Raw genomic sequence first — 22,234 nt, forward strand, 5'->3', positions numbered from 1 at the left:
GTGGAAGGTGTCCCTGCCCATGGCAGGGGGTGGAACAGGATGAGCCTTCAGGTCCCTTCCCACCCAATCCATTGTATGACTTTATGATTGGAACCCACTGAAAGCTCTCTGTGACTATAGAAGTCAACACTGCCCAAGGGCTGAAATCCCACTGCACTGTCCTACTGTTTTTTGTTTGGTTTTTTTTTTCCCCAAAAGCCCCTCCTCGAGGCTGAACTGACACATCCACCAAACACACTGAAATGCTCAGGAACAGCTGTCCATAACCACTCCCTATTCCCATCACCTGCACAACACATGGTTTTCCTGCAGACAAGGATTCCTGAAGCAGTTCCACAGCCCACTGGCATGGGGTTGTCCCCCCATTAGGGTCCAGCCTGGCAAGTACAACGTGGCCATTGGCTTGCAGCTGGCAGCCAACCCTGACATCCTGCTCCTGGAAGCACAACCTGTCTAATAAGCGAGAAGAAGAGAAACATTTTATTACAAACCTTCCTGCCTGGAAGCATTTCTGATCCTGGCTTGAGCAACTCACACTCAGCCCCAGAGTGTACACTTGAGTGTATGTCTGATGTCTTTTGGGGAGCAAGATGAGAAAGCACAGGGACCTTGCTGGCACGTCAGAGCTCTGTTGCCTGTGTTTTCCAGACAGGGACCTTGTTGCCAAGTGCTGGTGAGTGCTGCAGGCTGGTCCAGGCTCTCCACACAAATTACTGGTGCAGGTGTGGTTGTATGTTGTGGGCACAAAAATGAGAGAGAGACATGGACTCAATATTGAAATCTTAAAGTAAAAATGTGGAAGGTCAGATGACAGAGAAGGTGAGAGGCATTTCAGACCCAACCAGCACTTAAATCCAGGTAAGAAACAGGAAGTCTGTGGCAACAGCAGAATCATGGAGGCCATCAGAAAATATCACAAGTTAATCAAGAGTTGGGAGCAAGTAGAGTCCAGAGCTTGCCAGGAAACAACATGTCACCAGGATTACAGGCAAACCTTACAGGGCAGCTGTGATTCTGAAGGCCTGAGAGTCAAATTGTGATCAAAGAGTCGTGCAGGCACAAGAGGAAACAGCATGGAACCCAGAATCCCTCTCCTAAAGGCAAACAGAGGTGACTGACAGCACAACAGATCCTTCCCAACTCACCCCCCAGGTCCCAGGAGGAATGGATGGAGGGCTGCTCACGTGACACTGACTGACATGCTGCAAGATTGTCTGTGGGAAAGGAACGAGAGGGGTAATTTTATTGTCATGTACCACAGGGGGGTGTAAGTAAAATCACAGCATGAGAAAATGACAGTGTATCTGTCTGAGGTCATTTGCATGCCCGGATAATCTGTGGGAGGAGAGCCAGAGTTGCTGTGTTTGACAGAGGCAACACAACAATGTGCTTGGGAATTGGCAGATTTGCAAGCCCTGAAACCAATCTCGTGTTTGCTGCTCCCAGAAACTAAAATGACCAGATTTAATCATTTAGGCTTTCAATGATTACACTTTCCTCCCTCGTTATGGGCTGTACGAGGGTGTCCTCCTGCTGAGCAAGCTGCAGGGATGGCACAGAGGGACAGTCCAGCTGGAAGGGTGTGCCCATCCCAAGGACACGCTCAGGGGACACAAAGGGACTGTGCAGTGCTCCATACAGGTGAAGGAGCACAGACAGGCATGAAGGCAGACACTAGGGAGCAGCTGCTCTGGGCAGGCAGTGTAGCCCAGTAGTTTTTAGGAGGGATCTGGAAAGAGAAAAGGCTTTGTTAGTGTTTCCAGGTTGCTCCTCCGCTGCAGAGGGAGTAACCTGGGAGAGAAACATGGTGGCACGTTGGAACTGGCACAGCTGGCAGGACAACTCAGGACCTCTGCAGTGGAAAATGTAGCTGCTGGTTGGATGGAGCAGGGCCAGGAGAACAGGCCCTCTGCAGAAGGCACAGGCACTCCAGGGCTCGTGTGGAGGGAGGTGGTGACAGGATTGGTGAGACAGGCTCTGCACGACCCTCTAACACTGCACTGCCAGAGGAAATCCCCATGATAAGGTGTGAGGTGCTCTGCACAGGACTGATAAGTGTGGCAGAAATCTGATTGCTCCAAAAACCTGGGCATCCCAAAGGGATTTCATCTGGGAACACAGGGAGGAGGAGCTGGATTTCAGAGATAACCTTTGCGCAGAACCATCTAGTTTTCAGCAGAGCCCAGATATGGGTATTTAGAGACAGGTCAAGTCAAAGAGGACAGAGGGGGTGAGTGGATGGTGAGAGAGAGACATCAAGAAAGGAGCAGAGAAGAGCAAGCACAAGGAGATTTAAAACTCCTGAGCTGAAGGCAGTAGGTGGGTGTCCACGAAGGGCTGTCAGAAAGCAGTCTGTGAATTAATTTGGACAGTGCAGGACAGGCTAGGAGGAAAGTGATTGCTCTGTGAGTCATCAGCAGGAGATTAAATATGCAAAATTTGTAAATAAGGTCACCCAGAGAGGGAATGCAGAGGAGGGAAAGAGGAGGGCTGGGCAAATGGCCAAGGATGGAGCAGTGAAGCAGCTGACAGTACTTGAGGATTGTCAAGCAGGACAGGCACAGCCTCATCAAGGCAGGGCCAACCCTGTCCTGCAAGGTGAGCAGAGGGGAATAACACACCCCCACCAGCAAGGAGACTTGTCACTGCCAAACCCAGAGAGAGAGCAAAACACCTCGTTGGTAGCCATAGACTGGAAAAGACAACCCCACAGCTGTAGCTGGCAGGGAGTTGTGTGGGAGGCTGTGCCTACCCAGCGTTACTCAGCTGCTTCCCAGGCGCTGGAAGAGCCAGAGCTCGTGTTTGTGGCTGCAGGGGCAGGAGCAGTGGCATCCTGAAAGCCCCAGCTGACCCCAGGTTCCAGAGCCAGCTGGCCAAAAGCCACAGCCTGAGCTCCCCATTACCTGGAGCTGGCTGGGAAGCAGAAGGCAGCACGCAGGGAACGGCCCCGTTACCTTGTCACTGGCAACAGCCCCTCGTTTGTCAGGGAGGGATTCAGGCAGAGGGGTGGGGGGGGTTGCAGGTGTTAGGCAGTCACCCTGAGAGCTGGAGACAGCAAAGAGAGCCTGAAAAAAAGAGGATTCATTTCTAGGCAGAGAGGGTCTTAGCAAGCCCCAGGCAGAGTGAGGGGAAGGGGGGCTGGGAATGGACCAGTGGAACAATGAGTACAAAACAAAGGGGCTGCACTAAAGGGACCCACTCTGGCGCTTGAACCAGGTTTAAGCAACTTTGCTGCTGCCTAATCTGAGGCTAATAACGAGCCAGATGTCTTACAACCTGGAAATGCCTGGCCAAGTCAGTGGAGAAGAGCAGGTGAGACACTTAACCCTTAAAGTAAGTGGTGTAAACGTTGTTCTGTTTCTGTTTGTGAGTGCCCAACAAAGGCAAACTGCTTTGGGGTTTAAAGGTTTAAAGTTGTGGCCTGCTGGCAGCAGGATATTGTACAGCCCTGCTGTGGTGCTGAGCAGCCCCAGCATCTCTGTCTGGCACAAGCCTCAGAGGCAAAGTTGAGTGAGCTGGGCCCAGGGGTGAGCAGGAGGGGTTACCCCAAGGCCAGGCTCTGTGAAATGCAGAGTTAGTCAGGACAAGGTGGCCTGGCCCCTGCAGGGTGCTGCTTACCCGTTCCAGCAATTCAGAGGTTTTTATATGCAGCTCCATTTACAAGGAAACCCAGTCTGCAAAGCACAGCTTAGTCCAAATTCCCATTACAAGACTTCATCAGATCACTCTGGGCTCTGAGACCACTGTCTCCACACAGTAATAGCCATTATCCCCAGGCTTTGTGTGTGTTTATGTTACCCTTCCATTTTCCCTTCAGATATGACAAGCAATTCCTAGAAAATATGTTATAAACTCTTCTGCTCTGGAGTTCTGCCACCTCTGATTGCATTCATTTGAGCCAAGGATGTAGTTCCAAAGTAAATCAATAAACAAGACTTAAAAGGGTCCTACAGAACCAGGCTGGGGGCAGCACCACAGCCCTCCCCCTTCCCCAGTTATCTCTGTTGTGCTTCAACCTAACAAAATAAATGGGTGAAATCCAAACAGTAGAACACTTCCCAAAGCTCCCAGTGCTGCTTTACAGTATGGGAGTAGGGGCTAGGGCTGCCTTGCAGCTGTAGGGTCCCTGGAGTCACCAAATCAGTGTGACTGCTTGTCACAGTGCTGATCTGGGCCAGGGGGAGGGTCTCTCAGGGATCATCAGCAGGGACACACCTCATTGCCAGCCTGGGGTACCCATGGGTGGGCTGCAGCCAGGGTCTCCTGGTTGCCACAGGTGGTCCTGGAGACACCCAAGGAAACATCTCCACCCCCGTGAGGGACTGGAATGGCAAATCTGGAAAGCTTGGATTCAGAAAGGGGCCATGCACCCCAGTCTTCCTGAAGACACTGAGGCCCCTCAGGCTTGCTATCACATCCAAGGAAGCATATCTAGATTTACCTGGGGAGTACATATTCACCCTGAACCTTCCTTTACACTGCCTCTGGCTCCTCACACCTCCCAGCACCCCAAGAGCCATTTGGGAACAGGGAATGGTCCTTGGGAGCCTCCCAAGAAGCTGACAAGGCTGTACCTCCTCAAGCAGCTCCTCCAAGGTGAATCATAACGGACCCCATAAGCACAGTAAGGACTGCTGGCTAAACACTTCCCCAGGGAACAGCTGAGAGGTGGGTTATTCATCACCACCTGCTCCCCAGGATCAATGGATCAGGCACACAGGATGAGGATAACTTCCAGAGAAACCCCTGATACAAAGCCTGCTTGTATGCACTCACAGCAGGAGTTACAGAGCACATTAACTCCACTGGTTGAATTATTGGGATTTGGGTGTTTTCCTAATTTCAAAATCTCCAAAGGCTGTGTAGACACAACGCTGACAGCTCAGCCAGAGAGGAGGGGTGCTGTGAGAACACCCCCTCACTCTGCCACCAAACAACTGCTGGGTTTTTACCTGGCTGCATCTCCAACTGAGATCTCCATCACCTGTGTGCTGCTGTTGCATTGGTGTGTCTGCCTGGAGATGACTCAGGACACTGTCTGCTGTTCCCAGCTCTGCTGCTTTCTCTCCCTGTGAAATAAAAGAAACCATTCAGGGTGGCAGTGCTCTCGTATTTTGGTTTTCCTCCTGGTCTCTGTTTAGTGCGTCCGTGCACTGCTTCCAAACCCAGCACTGCATGTGCAGAGCCTGATTAGGGGAATTCACACCACCAAAATATACATCCTATGTGCTCTTCATGAGCAGTTACACACAGCCCTGGAAGAGCCTCCCACACAACACACTGGCACAGTGAAGCTCCTGCTAGAGACACGTGGGACAAGCAGTGCCCACGTCTCCTGCACAACAGGCTTGCTCAGCCCTGGAGTGCTGTGGGACCTTGCTTAAAGAAACGTTTTCCTGGGAATCAGAGAGGGATCCCACGAACTGCTGCTCTTTTTAGTGGGGCCTGTGCTCATTTGTAGAGCTATGGAGGCCATGTCTGACACCACAGAGGAGCTGTGAGCTATCCCAGCCAGCGAAGAAGGCTCCTCTGAGCTGCACTGAGGGACACAACTGCTGGAGGCCATTCCCATGACATTCCCATGTGTTCAGATCGTCCCTGTGCAGCACCAGGGAACTGAACTGCACACAGTGCTGTGGTGCCTTGGTTTCTCTCTGTGCCTCCAGCACAGGCTGCCCTGCACCTCACTCAGGCAAACCCCAAATTCAAGAGGCCAAACTGTTCCCACTGTCCATGCAAAGCAGCCCCTTGTCCCTGTACACCCTGTGGAGCAAGGGGAGCGCTCCCACCCTGCCCAGGCTGGCAAAGCCCCATCATGTGGCCCCAGTGCCACACTTTCTGCCAGAGCCTGTTTTCCTGTGGGGACCATGCTCTGCTCTGGGTGCCTGCAGCACTGAGCACCTTTGAGTGTGCTCAGCCATGGGGTAATTAATGAACACGAGTGGTCACTTCCATTATCTGCAACTTGAAGGCAACTCTGATCACGTCAGAGCTGGAGCTGCACTGGACCAGGGCACAGCCACACCTGGGGCTCCAGACCTTTGCGTGCCCGCTCTCCCCAGCTGCTCAGGGAGTCAGGTGGTGCCGTTCCTAGAAGGTGAATAAATTATTGTTGCAAATTACTCTGATGAAGTGGCTTTTATTAGAAAGCCAGACACAAAGGGAGCTTGCTGATTGGCTCCCAGTGATGTCATAGCCAGCACAGCACTCAAATGCAGAGATGCGAATTTTCTCGTCTGTATTTTGCGTATAATTTTCATTTTCTCCTGGCAATAAAGACTCACCAGCAGAGTCTTTCACCCCGGGAGGGCGGTGGGGGGGGGTCTGTGCTGCTCAAGTGGCTGATGAAAGCAAAGTGGCCTTTGTTCCTCTGTCTTGCAGGGAACCCCAGGCTAACAGTTTGCACCCACAAAGGCACTGTGGTTTATTGTTCTATTACAAACCCACCACTCCATTTTCTTAGGTGGGTAGCAGAGAAATTGGCATTTTTTTGGCTTGCACACACCTAAAATCATTCTGATCACAGAGATTTTGCTCTTTACAAGCTGAAGCTTAAAGTGCAGATAAAGCAACAGCCTGGTATCATTCTGATCCTCGGCAAAAGGCGAGAACGAGGCTTTAGAAACAACCAGGCAGCAAAATCCAACTAATTATTTATTTTTCAAGTTTCACATCGTGGTTTTTCCTCCCTGCAAAGCCACTGTGAATCCTCAGAGAGGTCTGTCAGACGGGCAGACGCAGCACCAAGCGCGCTGCGCGTTCTCATTTCTCTTCCCTAACTGAACCTCGTACTGAACTTATAAAATTCGCCAGGCAAATGTTCCAGCTTTAATCGTTCCTGGATGCAACAGGCACGCTGGGACAACTCAAACAGTAGAACCCTGTGTGGACAGCAGGCATGGAATTATCCCTTGCCTCTCTGAACTGGAATGAACTCCCACACCGAGGCAGCCACGTGAAGGCTGTGGTGAGCTCTGCAGCTCCCTCACGCAACGCGGCCGCAGTTCTGGGCTCCAGCCCTGCTGGACCTGGACGTGGCAGAGGGGAAGGTTTTCCATAACTCCCTCCCTCCCTTATGTACAACCAAGGTGCAAATTTTGCTGGGAAGGCCAAGAGTAACATTTCCAGCCCTGGGAACAGTCTCTTCCCTGTGCTGTGCAAACACTGGGCTCTCCTCCAGCAGACCCAGCACAAATCCCGAGCTGACCTCCGGCACTTGCCCATTCCCCTTTGATTATGGCTCTGAAGCCATTTGTCCTGCAAGGGCAGAAAACAAAACACATCTATCACTTGGAAGATGCCCTGGAAACTCCCAGACAGTTGCACTGATGAAACTGGACACTGAGGGCTGCTGGAGAGCTCAAACATAGCTAGATTTGCTGTTCCCAGACCTGAGGTCACGACTCCCTGCAACATCATCAGCTCCACTTTATTCCAGGTGGCTTGAAGTTGGAAATCATTCTCCCTTATCACTGAAGATTTGCTGAGCTGCCTGCCCTCCGTGGATAACAGCAGCTGCCCTCAGAGTCCTGGAGGCTGGATCTGAGGCTTTTGAAGTGCTGAGGGTGAAGGTGCAAGGAACAGGCATCCGGGAAGGAGACTCCTGACTGTGAATCAGAGTTAAAAAGGAATGGGAAGGCAGCAATCCTGGGAGAGGATGCTGGCTGAGACACACAGCCTGCATCAGCAAAAAGGGAACGGGCTCCCAGGTTTAAGACCTGGAACAGATTCAAAACACCCCTTTTAGATCTGACCTGCTTTCCTGTCTGAGCGAGACAGCGGAGAGGAGAGGGAGCCATGAATCTCGGATCCGGTCCCTGCTTTGCCAATGTGTGGTTTGGCCCTACATCCCTCTTTGCTTTTACCACTCCATGTGAGAGTAGAGGGTTATTAAAAGCATCAGAAGAATTTCAAGTAAAACAATTTTATTGTTTTTTAAGAGCTTTGTTATACATCTCTGGAGCTCTGGCTTGGACCACCACAGACCAGCATCAGGAAGCTCAGAACAGCCTTTGGATATCGAATTACTGTTCAGAACCATATCAAATTCCAAAATTGCAACTACTGGCCAATAAAAGAAGCCTCTGTAGGACATAACACACCCACACAGATGGCACAGACCACAAAACCATCATGCTGGGCCTAACTCAGCTTCCCTTCCTCACCCAGAGCAGCAGCCTTGCCCCGGTCTGATTCCAGCAGCATTATTCCCCTGGGAAGCAGCTGGGCTCCAGAGGAGAACACAGTCCCACCTACTCATCACTGACCTCACAAGAGCCCCTCTATTGCTTGGCTTTTAATGACTCTGGGGGTTGGTGTCTCAGGCAGCCCCTCCCCTGCACTTGAGGACAGTATTAGAATCACGTTTGGGTTATAATACCCAGTAAGCTGTTCTGGGGTGATATGAATCAAAGCCCTGAAAGTGGGATTGCGTTTAATTAATCGTGGCTGACAGATGAAGGTATTGATCGCAGATTGAGAGGTTCAGGACTGGCCTGGGGGATAATTGTTGCAGGGCACACTGTGTTAGGGTGATATTTTCTTCATTTCTGGCGACGTAGGAGGGAAGCAGGGGAAAAATAAGTGAATAATTGCAGCTAATTAGAACTCGCGTGTACATCCCAAATTAATTTGTCTGAATAATCAACCGCCACCAGCAGTCTGATCCAAAAGGAAAAGGAAACAACTGCCCAGAAAGATCTCAATTGCTCCCATAAATTCTGCAGTCCCAGGTCTGGGATAAATGTTTTACAGAGTTGAGGCCCTAAATACAGAAGGAGAACTGGACAAGACTATTGAGTGGAAACGCTTGCCTTTGCTTAAGATGTACAATAGGTAAAAAGGACTGGGGGAAGCTGAGGGATGGCAGAGTGCGGAGGGGAGGCAGACGATGCTCTTGCCTTCACCTTCTTCCCATCCCTATCCATTTGCAACAGGCTGGACCGCCGGCAGCCTGCCCAGCACTCCCTCGCCAGGTGGGACACGGGAGGTGCGGGATGGCGGCGGGGGATCAGCCGGGCCACCGCTGTCGCCGCGGGGTTAATAAGAGGTGTCTGTGCCGGCGGCAGGGGCAGATGGAGGCGAGGCTGCGGCAGCCCCGTGGGCTCACAGCGCCCGGCCCCGCTCGGGCCGCGGGATCCCCTAATCTCCCACGGCAGCCCTGCTGCTACAAACACTCTCATCACGAACGCAGCGGGGGCAGCTCAGCACAGACAGGGAATGATCTAGCAGGGGGTTAATAAAAGGACTGGCGCAGAACAAAAAGCCTGTCAACCGCCACAAGATGTGCTCTCCACCCCTGCCGCCCCCCAGGAAATTAAAAACTGCAGCCCGTGGCGTGCGGTGTTCCCTGCGGGACCGGACGGGGCTCGGGGAGAAGGGTAGGACGGGAAGGGGGAAGTTGGGAGTCAAATGTTTGTCCCAGCTGTTGTTTCTGATGCGAGATATCAAGTGCTGTTACTCTAAAGGACCAGACTACCTGGTCTTTCCAAAGCTTATGAAACCACGGCACATTTCCGTGAGCTGTTGCCAGCAGCTGCTCTTGGAGACCATCCACTCGATCCTGCCAGGCTGGAGGGCCAGGCTGCTCTGCCTGACACCGCCGAAGTCCGTGCTAGCACGTTTCCATGGAAATGGGAAGAGAACGAATGCCTGTGACGTGACACACCTTTTCTGATGTAGATTTGGACCATTTCTAACATCTCTTTCTAGTGACAGCCTTCAGGATTGAATATTTTGCGGGCACAACCAAAACAGAACAAGAAGGGGGAAAAGACATCTGATGTTACGAATCAAAACCAACCATCCTTTCTGGTGAGCAGCAGTTGAACCCGAAAGCACATTAATCCCCTAAAACAACCTTCTAGGTAAAGAGACTCCCGCACTAAATATAACGTAATTCGCAGGCTCCTTATTTCTCAGAGGCGAACGGTGACGATCTGTCCCTCCCCTCTTCGGCCTGTTTGGGATGAAGTTTCCATCCCCGTCTCCCCTCGGAGGGGGATCCCTGCGCTCGGGGGTTCCCTGGCTGTCGCTGTGAGACCAGCCCGGCAGCGCTGCGGCAACGCGGGCCCGCAGCGCCCTCTCCCGCGGCTCCGGGGCACCCCCGGCCCCGCAGCATCCCGCACACGGGCACCCCCGGCACGGACACCCCGCAGCATCCCGCACACGGGCACCCCCGGCCCCGCAGCATCCCGCACACGGGCACCCCTGGCACGGACACCCCGCAGCATCCCGCACACGGGCACCCCTGGCACGGACACCCCGCAGCATCCCGCACACGGGCACCCCCGGCACGGACACCCCGCAGCATCCCGAGGGCGGCCCGGCCTCCGGACAGGTCCGCGGCCGCCCCGGGGCATCGCCTGCAGAGAACTAACCCCGGCAGCGCCCAAAACAGCACCGACTCCCACGCACCTTGGAGGGATTTTGGCGAGACAGTGTCTGTGCTTCCCTCCTGCTTTCCAGCAGCGCTGGGCATTTCAGATAACGGTGAGCAGGTTCACGGAGGCTTTGCTGGGGGCCTGAGTTTGGTATCTGCCAGAGGAGTGAGGAATAAAGCAATTCTCCTCCTCTTGGACGCCGGTCTCTGCTCATCACCCAAGGTGTGGCTGCACCTCGAGGTGTCCTGAGCAGCCAAAAACTCACCGGTCTGCTCTTGTACCACCACTGGGGGGGATTTATAGAGCCTCTCAGCAGCTGCTCCTGTCTCCCACTGTCCCAGCACTGTGCTCCAGGCACCTTCGTGCCCACACCACAGACCTGCCTGCCCTGGGACCTCATCCCTGCACCCGTCGGTGCAACAGGATACACTTTAGGAGGAGAAACACGAGACATTTGCAAAGCCAAAAGCAAAACAATGACAAATTTTGTCTCTGTAGGGAGTTTGCCTGGTTTGCTTAGGATTATTATCATTTTAAAGGGCAAGTTACTGCTCCTAGTGCTGGGAGCCAAGGAGCTTCATGAATACAGATGCATTGCACAGACAGAATAAATAAAGTTCATCCACAGTTGTCATTTTATATTCCAAGTGGGTGAAAATGAGGTGTCCCATCCCCAGGAGATCCAGAAAGGGCTCTGGCCCCTTCATTAGACCCAGAGAGGAGGCTGGACATTAAACATGGCCTGAGATGCCAGGCCTGGCTCAGTGTTTCCACACTGCCAGGAGAGCAATGTGCTGGAGAAGTCAGCCTTCCTCCAGGGAACACCACTCCTGGGAAGCACAGGTTTCCCGACTGCCAGGAAAACACTTGAAAACTGGAAACACTCCTGCCCTTCCTCAGTGAAAGGGACCAGCATCAGAGCCAGACCCAGCTACAGCCACAGAACATTCAGCACCACATGATGGTTGCTGGAATAAAGTCAGCAAACGAAATGACAAATGAAATCAAATGGGATTTCAATTGACCAGAACATTTCCCTTGGCCCAGGGCTCCCTGTGAGCCAGAAGCAGCAGCACTGTGCCATCTCCCAGCCCTGCCCTCCCCAGCATGGGCACTCGCAGCATCTGGCCAGATGTGCCCTTGGGTCCTACCCTGGCTCGTGCACCAGCACCTGCTGCTGAGAAATGGCTTTTTGCAATATTCCTTCCTGCTACATCCATCCCAGACAGCAAAATTAAACATCACATGTTGCATGTCCTCACAGATCTGCGTGGCCAAGACATCCCCTGCAACACCAGCCTTGATTCACACACCACCTGACCTCAGTCTGTTTGGCACTGAGGGGATTTCCCCCAGGCTTGAGATGGTTGTTCCTCCTTTTCCTGCCGTTGTGAAAACTCCTGTGCGTGCTGTGTGGGAGGTGAGAGGTGGGTGGGTGCAAGCCAGTGCTGTGCTGACAGGAGGCTGCTTACACGAGGTTGTAACGGGGCTGAGAGTCTGCTCTGTGCTCCATGACAAGCTGGCAGCTCTGTGTTTCTCCTGCCTGTTGCTGAGCACATCCCAGACGACCACGTATATCCCTGTCCTCCAAGTGTCATTCATCCTACACCTGCAGTGGGTGTATGTACTTGTGCTTTCAGTGAACTATGAGTGAGCATTCACCTGCTCAATGGGTTCTGCAGGCTTCCAAGTGCATGATTTATCCTCAAAAAGCAGTGTAACACTGTTAGGATCTGCTCGTGGTAGTTCCAGGTGGTCTTCTGTGCCAGTGACAGAGGATTTGGCTTTTCTTAGCACTTTTCTGCTTTGCCTGGGTTCTTCCACCACTGCTGGCTATGGTAACATCAAGAGCATCAGCTTCAGGGCATGCAAACACCAAAAAATGAGGAAGTTCCCCTCTTGGTGCTCTAGGCTGAGGAACACATTGAGTCCAAAAGAGACACGGGTAAGTTCCACGTGCCCCCGAGTCCATCACTGGACATACACCCTCCCCTGACATCAACCATTGCACCAGGCTGCCCTGTCCCCCTCCAGCAGCCCCAAGGACTCCCCTCTATTTGCTCTGTCTCCTGCAGATGTGTTTGTGACAGTGCTTGACACTGGCATTAACCTCAGGAGGGTGACAGTGACAGTGTCCTGACAGAGCTGTCCTCAGAACCAGCACCAGTGCACACCCCTCACTCACTCACTGATCTGGGCAGGCTCCAAAGCCACCTCTCCCTCTGCACTGCCCACAGCTCCCTCCCGAGCTCAGACCAACTGTTATTCCAGCAAAGAAGTGAATCCCAGTAACGTGAGGACAACTGCAGAACCCCAGCTTTGCAGGGACTGGAGTTTACAGTTTGTACTTCCAGGGTGACATTGCGGATGAAAATCAGAATGCACAGAACACACAAAAGGAATCTTTAAAAAGCATTTTCTGCTTTAGGCAGCCAAAGAGATGGCCAGATCTAGATTCACTAGGTCAGCCTTGTCTGAGATATACAGGTCCTTCTCCTTGCTTTGTCCTTCTGACTCCTTCCCCTTCTCAAACACACCTTATCTGAGTCTCCTGCCATGCAGCTCCCAGGTCAGTCTTTCCAGTGGGCTGCAGGAGCTTATTTGTTAAGTGTCTTCAGGCACAAAGTGGGCCTTCCCTGGTGCCCCTCAGTCTTGACAGAGTAGCAAATATTCACAGCTCTGTCTTGCACAGTTTGTTCTCAGATCCCTGCTAACTGCACCCAAAGTTTGGTTGATGCCCTCTTTCTCTGTGTTTTCCTTTATTCAGAATAAAGATCTCATTTTCCTGCTGCCTTGTGGTATTTGTGATCTGCCAGGTTGCTCAGGGTCCCAGCTCTGTACCCTCGTGTCCTTTGCTCGTCACACAGACACAACCTGCAGCACTGTCATTTCAGCAAAACACGCCCAAGGCATTTTGGGGGCACTAACAGTGGCATTTTAAACTGCTCCTTGGGGATTTGATCTCCTCCTTCTTAGAATACCTTCTGTCCTTAAACTACAGCTTGAACTTTTCACATGAGACCAAAACTGCTAAACATTCCTGTGCTATTTAGAGGCATCTTTGCTCTGTTGATAGCAGTGACATGCACAGGAAAGCTCTGCTGCCACTCCATTTACTGGCAGCAGATGACACAGTCACCTCTCAGTTCCTATCACTGAGACCTGCTGTGGCTGGGTCACGTGGATGTAAATGTCTCCCTAACAGTTTTCCCTTTGGAAGGGCTAGATGAAGGCTTGAAAATACATGAAAGGTTTGGAAGGAATCTGGAGTTTACACATCCTAATGGTCTCTGAACTGGCAGCACATGCCTTTCCTGGGTCAAGTCCTGACCCCAGGAACCCAGCAGGTATCTGCCACAGGCTGTTACAGCAAAGTAGGATTTCATTTTAGGTTTATTCCCTCAGCTCTTGTTAGCAGACTAATGACTTTGTGATTATGATTTGCCTCAGCTTCTGTCTTGAAGATGTGTCTGCACCTGCCTGAGAATGTCACTGGTACTGCACCGACTACTGCCCCTCCCTCCTTGCTGTGCTGCTGAGACACTGAATAACCTGCATGGGAAACCCTTCCCCCGGGGTGAAGGATGGCAACGCTCCCCTCATTTCACAAAAAGGCCAAGGGAAACATTCCTGAAAGCTTCTGCCAGCCCAGGAAATGAACCTCAATCCCTGCTCAGAGGGATTCAGGTTTAGCTCCCGTTTCTGGCAGCTGCTGAACGGGACATGCAGCACCAACCAGCCCTGTCTGGAGCAGGGCAGAACCTTGTCCTACCTCCCCTGCCTGTTACCCAGGAGCAGCACAGGGCTCACAACTGTTACTCTCTGTCCCACCAGGCAAGAATTGCTATTTCAGTGGGAACACTGAAGGCTGATGGAAATCTGACAGTCCATGGCTAAGCTGCACTACAGCGCCAGCTGGGAAGTGGGTGGTAATGAATCTTTTGTCAAATAGTTAAACTGCCTTTTCTCCACATTAATTAATTCACAAAGAACATATCCCTTCATGGTTTCACAGCTGCAAACAGAGCCAGTCTCGCCTCCCCTGCACTATCTGTCAGTTGTACCACAGAGTGGAAGAGCTCGCTCCGTTGTTACTCACGTGATGAAATCATGGGGGAAAAGAAAATCCCTGCCCTGGCTTTCAGTTCACCTGATGTTCTGAGCTGCCCCACATCAATTTTTCTACAGTTACACCCAAACAGCTGGTTCTGCCTTGTGTTTTGAGCTGATCCACAGGGCCGTGACCACAGGCAGGAGCCTCACCACAGACTCACAGCCCGGCACCCAAGGCACAGCCCAGTTCTATTTTCAGCCCGAATTTACCTCAATTTGTATTAAATTCCAGGTGTCTGTTTGATATCTCTGCCGCAGTGGCAACCCTCAGATCACATTTGGCTTCCCATGGACCAGATCCAAGGAGTGATGGACAGCTGGATGAGTGCCCAGCTGAAAGCTCAAGAGCCCAGCAGTGAGAAGCATCTCAGCACCTGTGTCTCAACAGAGACAGGAACAGGCACTGCCCTGGAAACCCAGCTGTCCATGGGCTCCTGCTCCTCATCTGGTAACACAGAGATCTGGATAATCTCAAAGCCTGGTCATCAGGTGCTTAGTGCACAGCTGTGCCCTTTCCCAGCCCAGTGTCCTGTGTAGCTGCCCAGACTTGTCTTTCTCACCTTCAGCTGCCAGTTAAAGTGCTAAATCCACAGCAGACTCCAAAGAGTTATCAGCTCCTTTCCTGTAAGGGAGCTTTGTTTGGGAAGGCTTCCTCACACACTTCCATATTTGGCATCTTAGGACTCCACTTGAAGTGAAACCCAAGCTCAGTAACACCTCTCTAGAGCAGGACACAAGGCAGTCACAGCACAGAGTGTAGACTCCCAGAGCCCCCAGTTTCACCTCTGGAACAGTGAGACACCTGGGAAAGGGAGAGCCAGCCATCCCCTCACTGCTCACCCTCTAGACACAGAGGACTTCACAGCCCTCTGCAGCATTCCTGGGGAGCTGAAAGGTTCCTGTTTAGTCAACTCTTCCTTGTACAGAGGCTGGTCCAGAAGAACAACTTTTGTTCTTCCTTGCTCATTATTTTTATACCATGTAGTTTTTGAGGTCAATGGGCAACCAAAACTGTCCTTGTAAGCCTGTGTGTGGCTAAAGAGAGTGTTCTGTCAGCAGCTGATCCCTCAGGAGCAAGTCATTGAAAAGTCTAAGTGTTCCCTTTGGAGATGAATGACCTCCTCCAGACAGCAGATGGAGTAGCCACTTGCTGCTGAGGTCTTCTGCACATGTGATGTTTCAGCTTGAGGCAAAACAGGAAGGAATAAAGTGACCTGACAATCTGTCTTGGCCTCTGCTGAGAAGGGAAATGTCATTGCAGTCATTTCTGAAATCCAGAGAGCAGCAGAGGTAGAAAAGCATCAGCTTTTTTTCTATATTTGGGTAAAGATGAAGGAGGAAGAGTCTTTCTCAGGATGTCCAGCATGGAGAGGCTTTCAGTGCCTTCTCTCTTCCCTTTAGCCCATCTGCCTTGCCTTGCAGAGCACAGCAGAGTGGTCCATCAGAGCTATAGGCACAACAGCCATTTCTACTGGAGGTGTGCTGGGCTCTGGGGCAGGGAGATCAACCCCCCCGTCCCCCCAAAGCACCTGAGGACACTGCAGGAAAGCAATTCAGTCCTGCAGGACTCATGAAGCACCACGAGGACACTGCAGAAAGCATTCAGTCCTGCAGGATTCAGGAAGCACCACGAGGACACTGCAGAAAGCATTAAGTCCTGCAGGATTCAGGAAGCACCACGAGGACACTGCAGGAAAGCATTCAGTCCTGCAGGACTCATGAAGCACCATCTCCAAGCTCACAGAACAGACACAGCATAAATCACATGCAGACTTGCAAAAGCAAGTCTCTGGAGCCTGAGCTGGTTGGTCACCCAGCAGTTTCCCTGGGAACCCACCTGGTTTTTTCACTTTGATCTCTTTTTTGTTAGTGACCTTTTCTTGTCATACACGTTGTCCAGCCTAGAGGCAACACATCCTCACAAGACTTAGAGGTGCCACAAAACTACAAAGGAAAAAGGAATTTCACACTCACAAAGCCTCAGCAATATCTATGCAGTCACTACAGGAGAAGCAGACCTGAAATAATACTTATAAAAGGACAGGTTGTGTTCTGGATTTCTGTGGTTTCCCGTGTTTATAGTTTTATTTCCAGATTATAAGATACTTTCTTTGAAATCTTTTTCAAGCCCTTCCTCATACAACCAGTTTCAACACTCTCTTGCTTCTTCACCTCCTCTTTATTTTATAAAATATTTTCTGGGTGTTCTGACTGTGCATCACTTTTCTCAGCCATGCTTCTACTTCTCTGATCATTGTCTCTTTGTGAAAGAGGTTAGAGATCTCTTCTACCAATTCAAACAATCTGGTTCCATGTGCAGCCACAATTCCAACCCTGGTTTCATTTTACACCAAACACTCCATGTCCTGTGCTTCCTGCCACTCACACAGAAGGAAAATACCAGAGATGACTCTGTCACAGCAAATTCTGTGGCTCAGACCTCTGTGGACAGATCTAGAGCTGACAGCTTTGCCAGGCACCACTATTTATGAGCTGTGCCTGTTAACACACAACACAGGGATGTATGTGAGTGCTTTGCAGAGTGAACTATGAAACACACAAATAGGTTTGGCAGTCCCAGAGGTGAAATTCTGAAGCAACTGCCTCTCTGAAGACCAATACACACTCTCATTGCAAAATCTGATTCAGGGTTCAGTTAGCATATTAAAACATGCTCAGCTCACAATATTGCATAAGGCACATCCTATCAGTCAGCAGATCAGCCACCCCTGGGAGAGCAGAACAGTCCAGACTGCCACAGCCTGGAGTTCCTGGAGCTGGAGCACAGTCTGGGCTCACCTGGCTGGCAGGTGCTGAGGAACAGGCAGGGCTCAGGAGGGTGGAGCAGGGGAGGCCCTGGGGCTGCTCTGCAGTGTCTGACCTCCTGTAAGGCAGGACCTACCAGGGTGAGCAGTGTGGACCTGATGTCCCCATCAGCTCCTGCTGTCCCCACCCTGGGCCATCCTCCACAGCTCTGTGTGACTGCAATGGCAGGATGGCAGCTGAGCACAGAGACAAAGCCTGTGCCCGAGCCCCACCCTGGCTGTTCCAGACAGGCATGTGACCCTCACTGAACGGGAAACACAAACAGGCTGTTTCCATACAACGCTGACAGCACGAGTGTATTTTTGCTGGTCAAACAGATAAAGCCTTTTCCCTCCCTCCTGCTCACAGAAATCTGACTTGAGGCTCTCCAGTCCCCTGCAAAGTACTCTCAGCAGTCCCCCCCAACACTGCAAGGAGACAGACCTACAGCACAGCCAACACTTCAGCTTCTCTATTCTGGGCTCTCCAGGCCTGCCTAAATCCTTCTTCCACAGTCCTCTGCCACAGCAAGGGCTTCAACCACAGCCTGAAGGGCTGTAAATCAAAGGCTTCTCAGACATCTAGCTTTCAGGAGTTTTCTGGAGTGGTAACAGAACTCAGGGTTGCACTTCTGGCATGTAATTTTGCTGGTGGGGTTTGTGAGTTAGAGGTACATGGTGAGGTTTTAGCAACACCCTTTGTACCACAGGAGCGAGGTCACGCTCAACAGAAACCAAACATTTCAAGGCACATTCACAACCAACGACACCAGCACTGCTGTTAGTGCTGCAATGATGTGAATATAAATTACAACATCTATAATGCAGAATCCAAAGTGTGTATGAAGAGATACAATCTGCCTAACACTCAGCAGTGGGAATGCAAATTGGAATGATTTAGGGGACTAAAGAATAACTTCAGAGTTTTGGTTTCAGAGTTCCTTCCCAAAGATAAAACTGAGCATCTGTCAGTCATCTTCTCTCTTGCCAAGTTGAGAAAACATGAAAACACTGAAAGCATTGCTCTGCTCATATATACCCATTCTTTTTTCTGAGCAGCACAACACACCTGTAACACACCTAATCACTCACATGACTGTTGACAGGGCCACACCTGACAGATAAACAGGGGTTTAGCTGCCCTGTTGTTCTGCAGCTCTCAGCACCTGACAGTTGGAGTCTCACGGGGGCCAGAATGGAATTGCAATCACAGCACCTCCAGACCAAGGTTTTCTCACTTCCTGAGCATAATTTCCTGACCTGTCTCCTCCCCACAAGGTTTGTAGTTGTTCCATCTCTATCGATCTGAACCATTTGCTCCAGAAACAAGGCGACTGCTCTGGAGCTCAGCACTCAGTGCCACCACCTCTAATTGCTCGGGTGTTCCCAGCACAGGTGGGGGTCACGCCCGCTCCAGTTCCCGTGTATTTTCTGGAAGCCAGGCTGATCACCACAGGGTGTGAGCCACCAGCACTGCAAATCCCAGCAATTTGGCTCCAGCTGAAAGAAACACATCAATTTGGATGTGGCTGTTGCCAGCTCCAGCCCCGGGGTCTCAGCCAAGATGGAAACCATTCCAACCCTCACTGGTGAGCTCTCAAAAACTGGGAGGGGGCAAGGCCTCTGAGGAAGGAAGATTCATAACCAGGGAGAGAGGGAAAGAGATTTCCCGTGCAGCAACACTCACTTCTGCAAAGCAAATCTGTCCAACATGGTTCAGATTCTGCAGAACATCCACACAACTGGCATCTGACAGCTTCAGACTCTTCCCAACCCTCATTCTGGGAACAGACCATGCTGATACCAATTATTTTAAACTGGGATTTGCATCTTTCCCGTGTGATTCTACTTCTGAAGTGCTGCACTACCGAGGAGAGGTCTGCAACTGCCAAGACATGAAAGAGTGTTTGTTATTAACACATCACTATATAATTAGGGGCTTAGCAGGGGGCTGGGCATTCACATGCTTTTTCCTCTGTTGCTGACAGCACAAGATGGAAGTCTCCAGGTATCCCGTTAGGTGACAAGTGAAAATGAGTTCTGCAGCCAAAACCAGGCAATTTGGCACAATTTAGTAGAGAGATGGCATTTTCTGCTCAAAAAGGCCCAGAATTGGAACAGCACGAGGTGTTACAGACCAAGACTGAGCTGTGCTGGCCAAGCTGAGTGGGTGTCTCGTGGAGCAGAGCAGCAGTGGGTGCTAAAGTCCAGGATTGAGATCTGCTGGCAGAGCTCAAATGGGGAATGTTGCCCAGTTTCTGAGAACAACACAGAGTCTGTATTTTAATTAGAGTTCCTCTGCTCATCTGCATGGCTCAGCACAAACTTCCTGAATTTTCCAGGCCTTTTGCATCCATCCAGAAAGCCTACCTTGCACTTTTTCCTCCTAGTCCCCCAGTGAAGCCTCACCAGTAGTGAGCACTCACCCCGATGTGTTCTCCTGCTGGCTCCCATGACATGTGACAGGTACACACCCATTCCATGGACATGGATGGATGTACGATTCTGTAAAGAGTGTCCAACTGGGATTAAATGAGGCCTGTGATCAAAGGCAGGGGTTTCAGGGAGCAGTCTGATAGCAGGGAAGGTGTGATGACACACAGATCAGTGAGCTGGACACACAGAACCGGAATAACTGACCCTGGGACTCCTGGGAAAGGCAGACAGAAGGGCTGATAAGATGGGAGTGCTGGACAGGACCATGCAAATCCTGCCCTGGGTGCTGCCCAGTGTTTATCAGCTCCAGCTAAAGATTCCATGCCAGGCACTATGGATACGCATGACCGGTCCCAGCAACAATAAAGGAATTCATGGTTTGGAAAAGCTCCTCCCCACCCTGCATTGTGCACAGGCCTGGAGCTTAACTGGCCAAAGTAGGTCAGAGGGAGCGAGTTCATCTGCATACGTAAATTCAACTTAACAAGGAGTAAAGACAACTGCTTCAAGCTTGTGAGTTCAAAGTAAGAAAAACAGGTCTTCAGAGCTCCTTGGGAATTGGAAGCTTTGGCTTTCACCCCTCCCTGCTGTTTCCTCCCCTTGCCCACCCTCAGTCCCTTTCCTTTTGCCTCCTGCCTAATGAGGGTCTGGCAAACCCCCGTTTCTCCAACCCAAGCCCATGGTCACAAACTCTGTGAGGTCAAAAGCTCACACACAGAGGGCTGTCAGCTCCCAGTGGCTGTGAGAGCAGGTGCCATGTGTGCAACCCTCCATAGCTAATCTTCAAACAAGCAAGGAAACACAGCTTTTGTCTGCTTCCTGCAGAAAAAGTCTTTCCACCTTTCTTCTTTTTTTTGCTGAAGGGAACAAGTTCCATTTCCAGTAACTGAAGACTGATTAAAACCATTGTCCCCCTACCACCCCCAGTCACAAGCAGCTCAAACCATGAAACAGCATCAAGACAAAGATCTCCTATACAAAGGATTTCATAAAACCAGGAAAAAGAAACAAGCAGAAACTGTTGACATTGAGTTTTAACTCTTTCCATTCTAAAAATCCCATAACTCTTACCTTTCCCTTCCCATGCTTTTAATAAAAGTACTCCTGTGAAAACTCTTGGAATCAGCGTGTCACACCTTTGAAATGACCCAGAAGGAACCAGCTTGCTATTTCCATAATTAAACAGGTATTTAATTAATACCTTTTATTCAGCCTGAGTCAACTCCTATGAATCCGAGAGCCCTGTGTCCCTCTCCATTACCTCTAAATAAAATTCATTGGGCACCAGGTGGCTCAAGGGAAGGAAATAAGGGGCTTGAGTTCAGTTCTCAGTTGACAGTTTCACCTCTAATTTGGCTGTTTGAGGCAAATCTAGATCTCCATTGGCTTAAAAATAAATGTCAACCAAGAAATGGCTGTTTAGCTCTTTAGCTGAACATGTTCTCTGAGAGAACTTGTCTTTTTCAAAACCTTTTAGTTTTGCTGGCAGATTGTAAAATGAATCTTTCAATTACCTTTGCAGCCTCAGTCGAGTCCACTGCAGAACTGTTCATGGAGGTTAAACTCCAGCAGTTTATGGAGACCAAACAGAGGCGGCTCCTCCTGAGCGGCTTCAATTTTGTTGACGCGGAAACTGAACCTGTTGTAAAAAAAAGACAACTTTAGTCTGCAGGGCAGCAACTGCATTAGCATCAGGTGACAAACTAATCACCCCAAAATGGAAGCATGGCTGAATTCCCCAAAGTGTTGCTGTGTCAGATTGTGTGCTGCCAAACCCTCTGCTGACACAGGACTAATAACGGGGTCCCCGAGCGGTGCCAACGCTCTGGGTCACAGCTGCCCCCAGGTACATCTAATTATGATGTTCTGTGACAAGGCTATAAATACCCACAGTCCCACAGGTGAAGCCCTGATTGCAGCAGGGTTTTGGGGCAGGTATTTGCTCTGTTCTCACACTGCCTGCCTGGACTGGAGGGCTGTTTGTAACAGCAAGAGCCTCGCAGGCCTGTGCCCTGGGGAGTGTGGAACCAGTGAGGTTTCGTAATCACAGAGATCAAATATCAGCCAGAAAAGCACTGAAGGGGAAACAATTAAATTTGTTCAAATGAAAAAGCTACTGACAAAACCCAAAGACCACCTGAGCAAAGGAAAAGGAGGGTTTACATATTAACAGAGCAGCTCTGGAGGGCTGAACATGGTCTGAGAGGAGAAGATGATCACTCTGTCATGAGGCGCTTCACCAGGAAGTTATTTAAGGATAAAGAACTGTTTGAAGAATTCCTTGAAAAACAGAGAAAGCTGAAGAGCCTTTTTTTTTTTTCAGCATTCTGTTCTTAAAGATTATTACATTATAACACTTTAGGCTTATAACCCAGTCAGTGCCCAAGATCACTGTTCACCATCCACTACCAGGTCTCACTCTCTACTCCCCCAGCAACTCTAGTCCCCATCATCCCCCTGTCCTGACAACTCTGCCTGCTTGGTGCTCTGAGGAGCAAC

The 22,234-nt window shown here is 50.8% G+C and overlaps 2 long non-coding RNA genes across 3 annotated transcripts in view; one reads left to right on the top strand and one right to left on the bottom strand.

Annotated features, from left to right (window-relative positions):
- The window catches only part of LOC135420776 (uncharacterized), a 59,588-nt gene that overhangs the window by 36,313 nt on the left and 1,041 nt on the right, over nucleotides 1-22,234 (bottom strand). Inside the window, exons 2-3 of the long non-coding RNA XR_010433724.1 lie at nucleotides 21,250-21,374; nucleotides 4,953-5,069 (exon numbers count right to left, since the gene is read on the bottom strand). This is a non-coding gene — a long non-coding RNA (uncharacterized LOC135420776). The remainder of the gene's footprint in view (nucleotides 1-4,952; nucleotides 5,070-21,249; nucleotides 21,375-22,234) is intronic.
- On the top strand, nucleotides 8,688-10,265 carry LOC135420779 (uncharacterized). Of its 2 annotated transcripts, XR_010433729.1 has the most exons (3): nucleotides 8,688-8,835; nucleotides 9,712-9,813; nucleotides 9,906-10,265. It is a non-coding gene; the product is annotated as an uncharacterized LOC135420779 (long non-coding RNA). The 2 variants fall into 2 exon arrangements; XR_010433728.1 differs by having other exon boundaries at nucleotides 9,712-9,913.

This window comes from Pseudopipra pipra, chromosome 12, assembly GCF_036250125.1.
Source record: "Pseudopipra pipra isolate bDixPip1 chromosome 12, bDixPip1.hap1, whole genome shotgun sequence".
Classification (NCBI taxonomy): domain Eukaryota; kingdom Metazoa; phylum Chordata; class Aves; order Passeriformes; family Pipridae; genus Pseudopipra; species Pseudopipra pipra.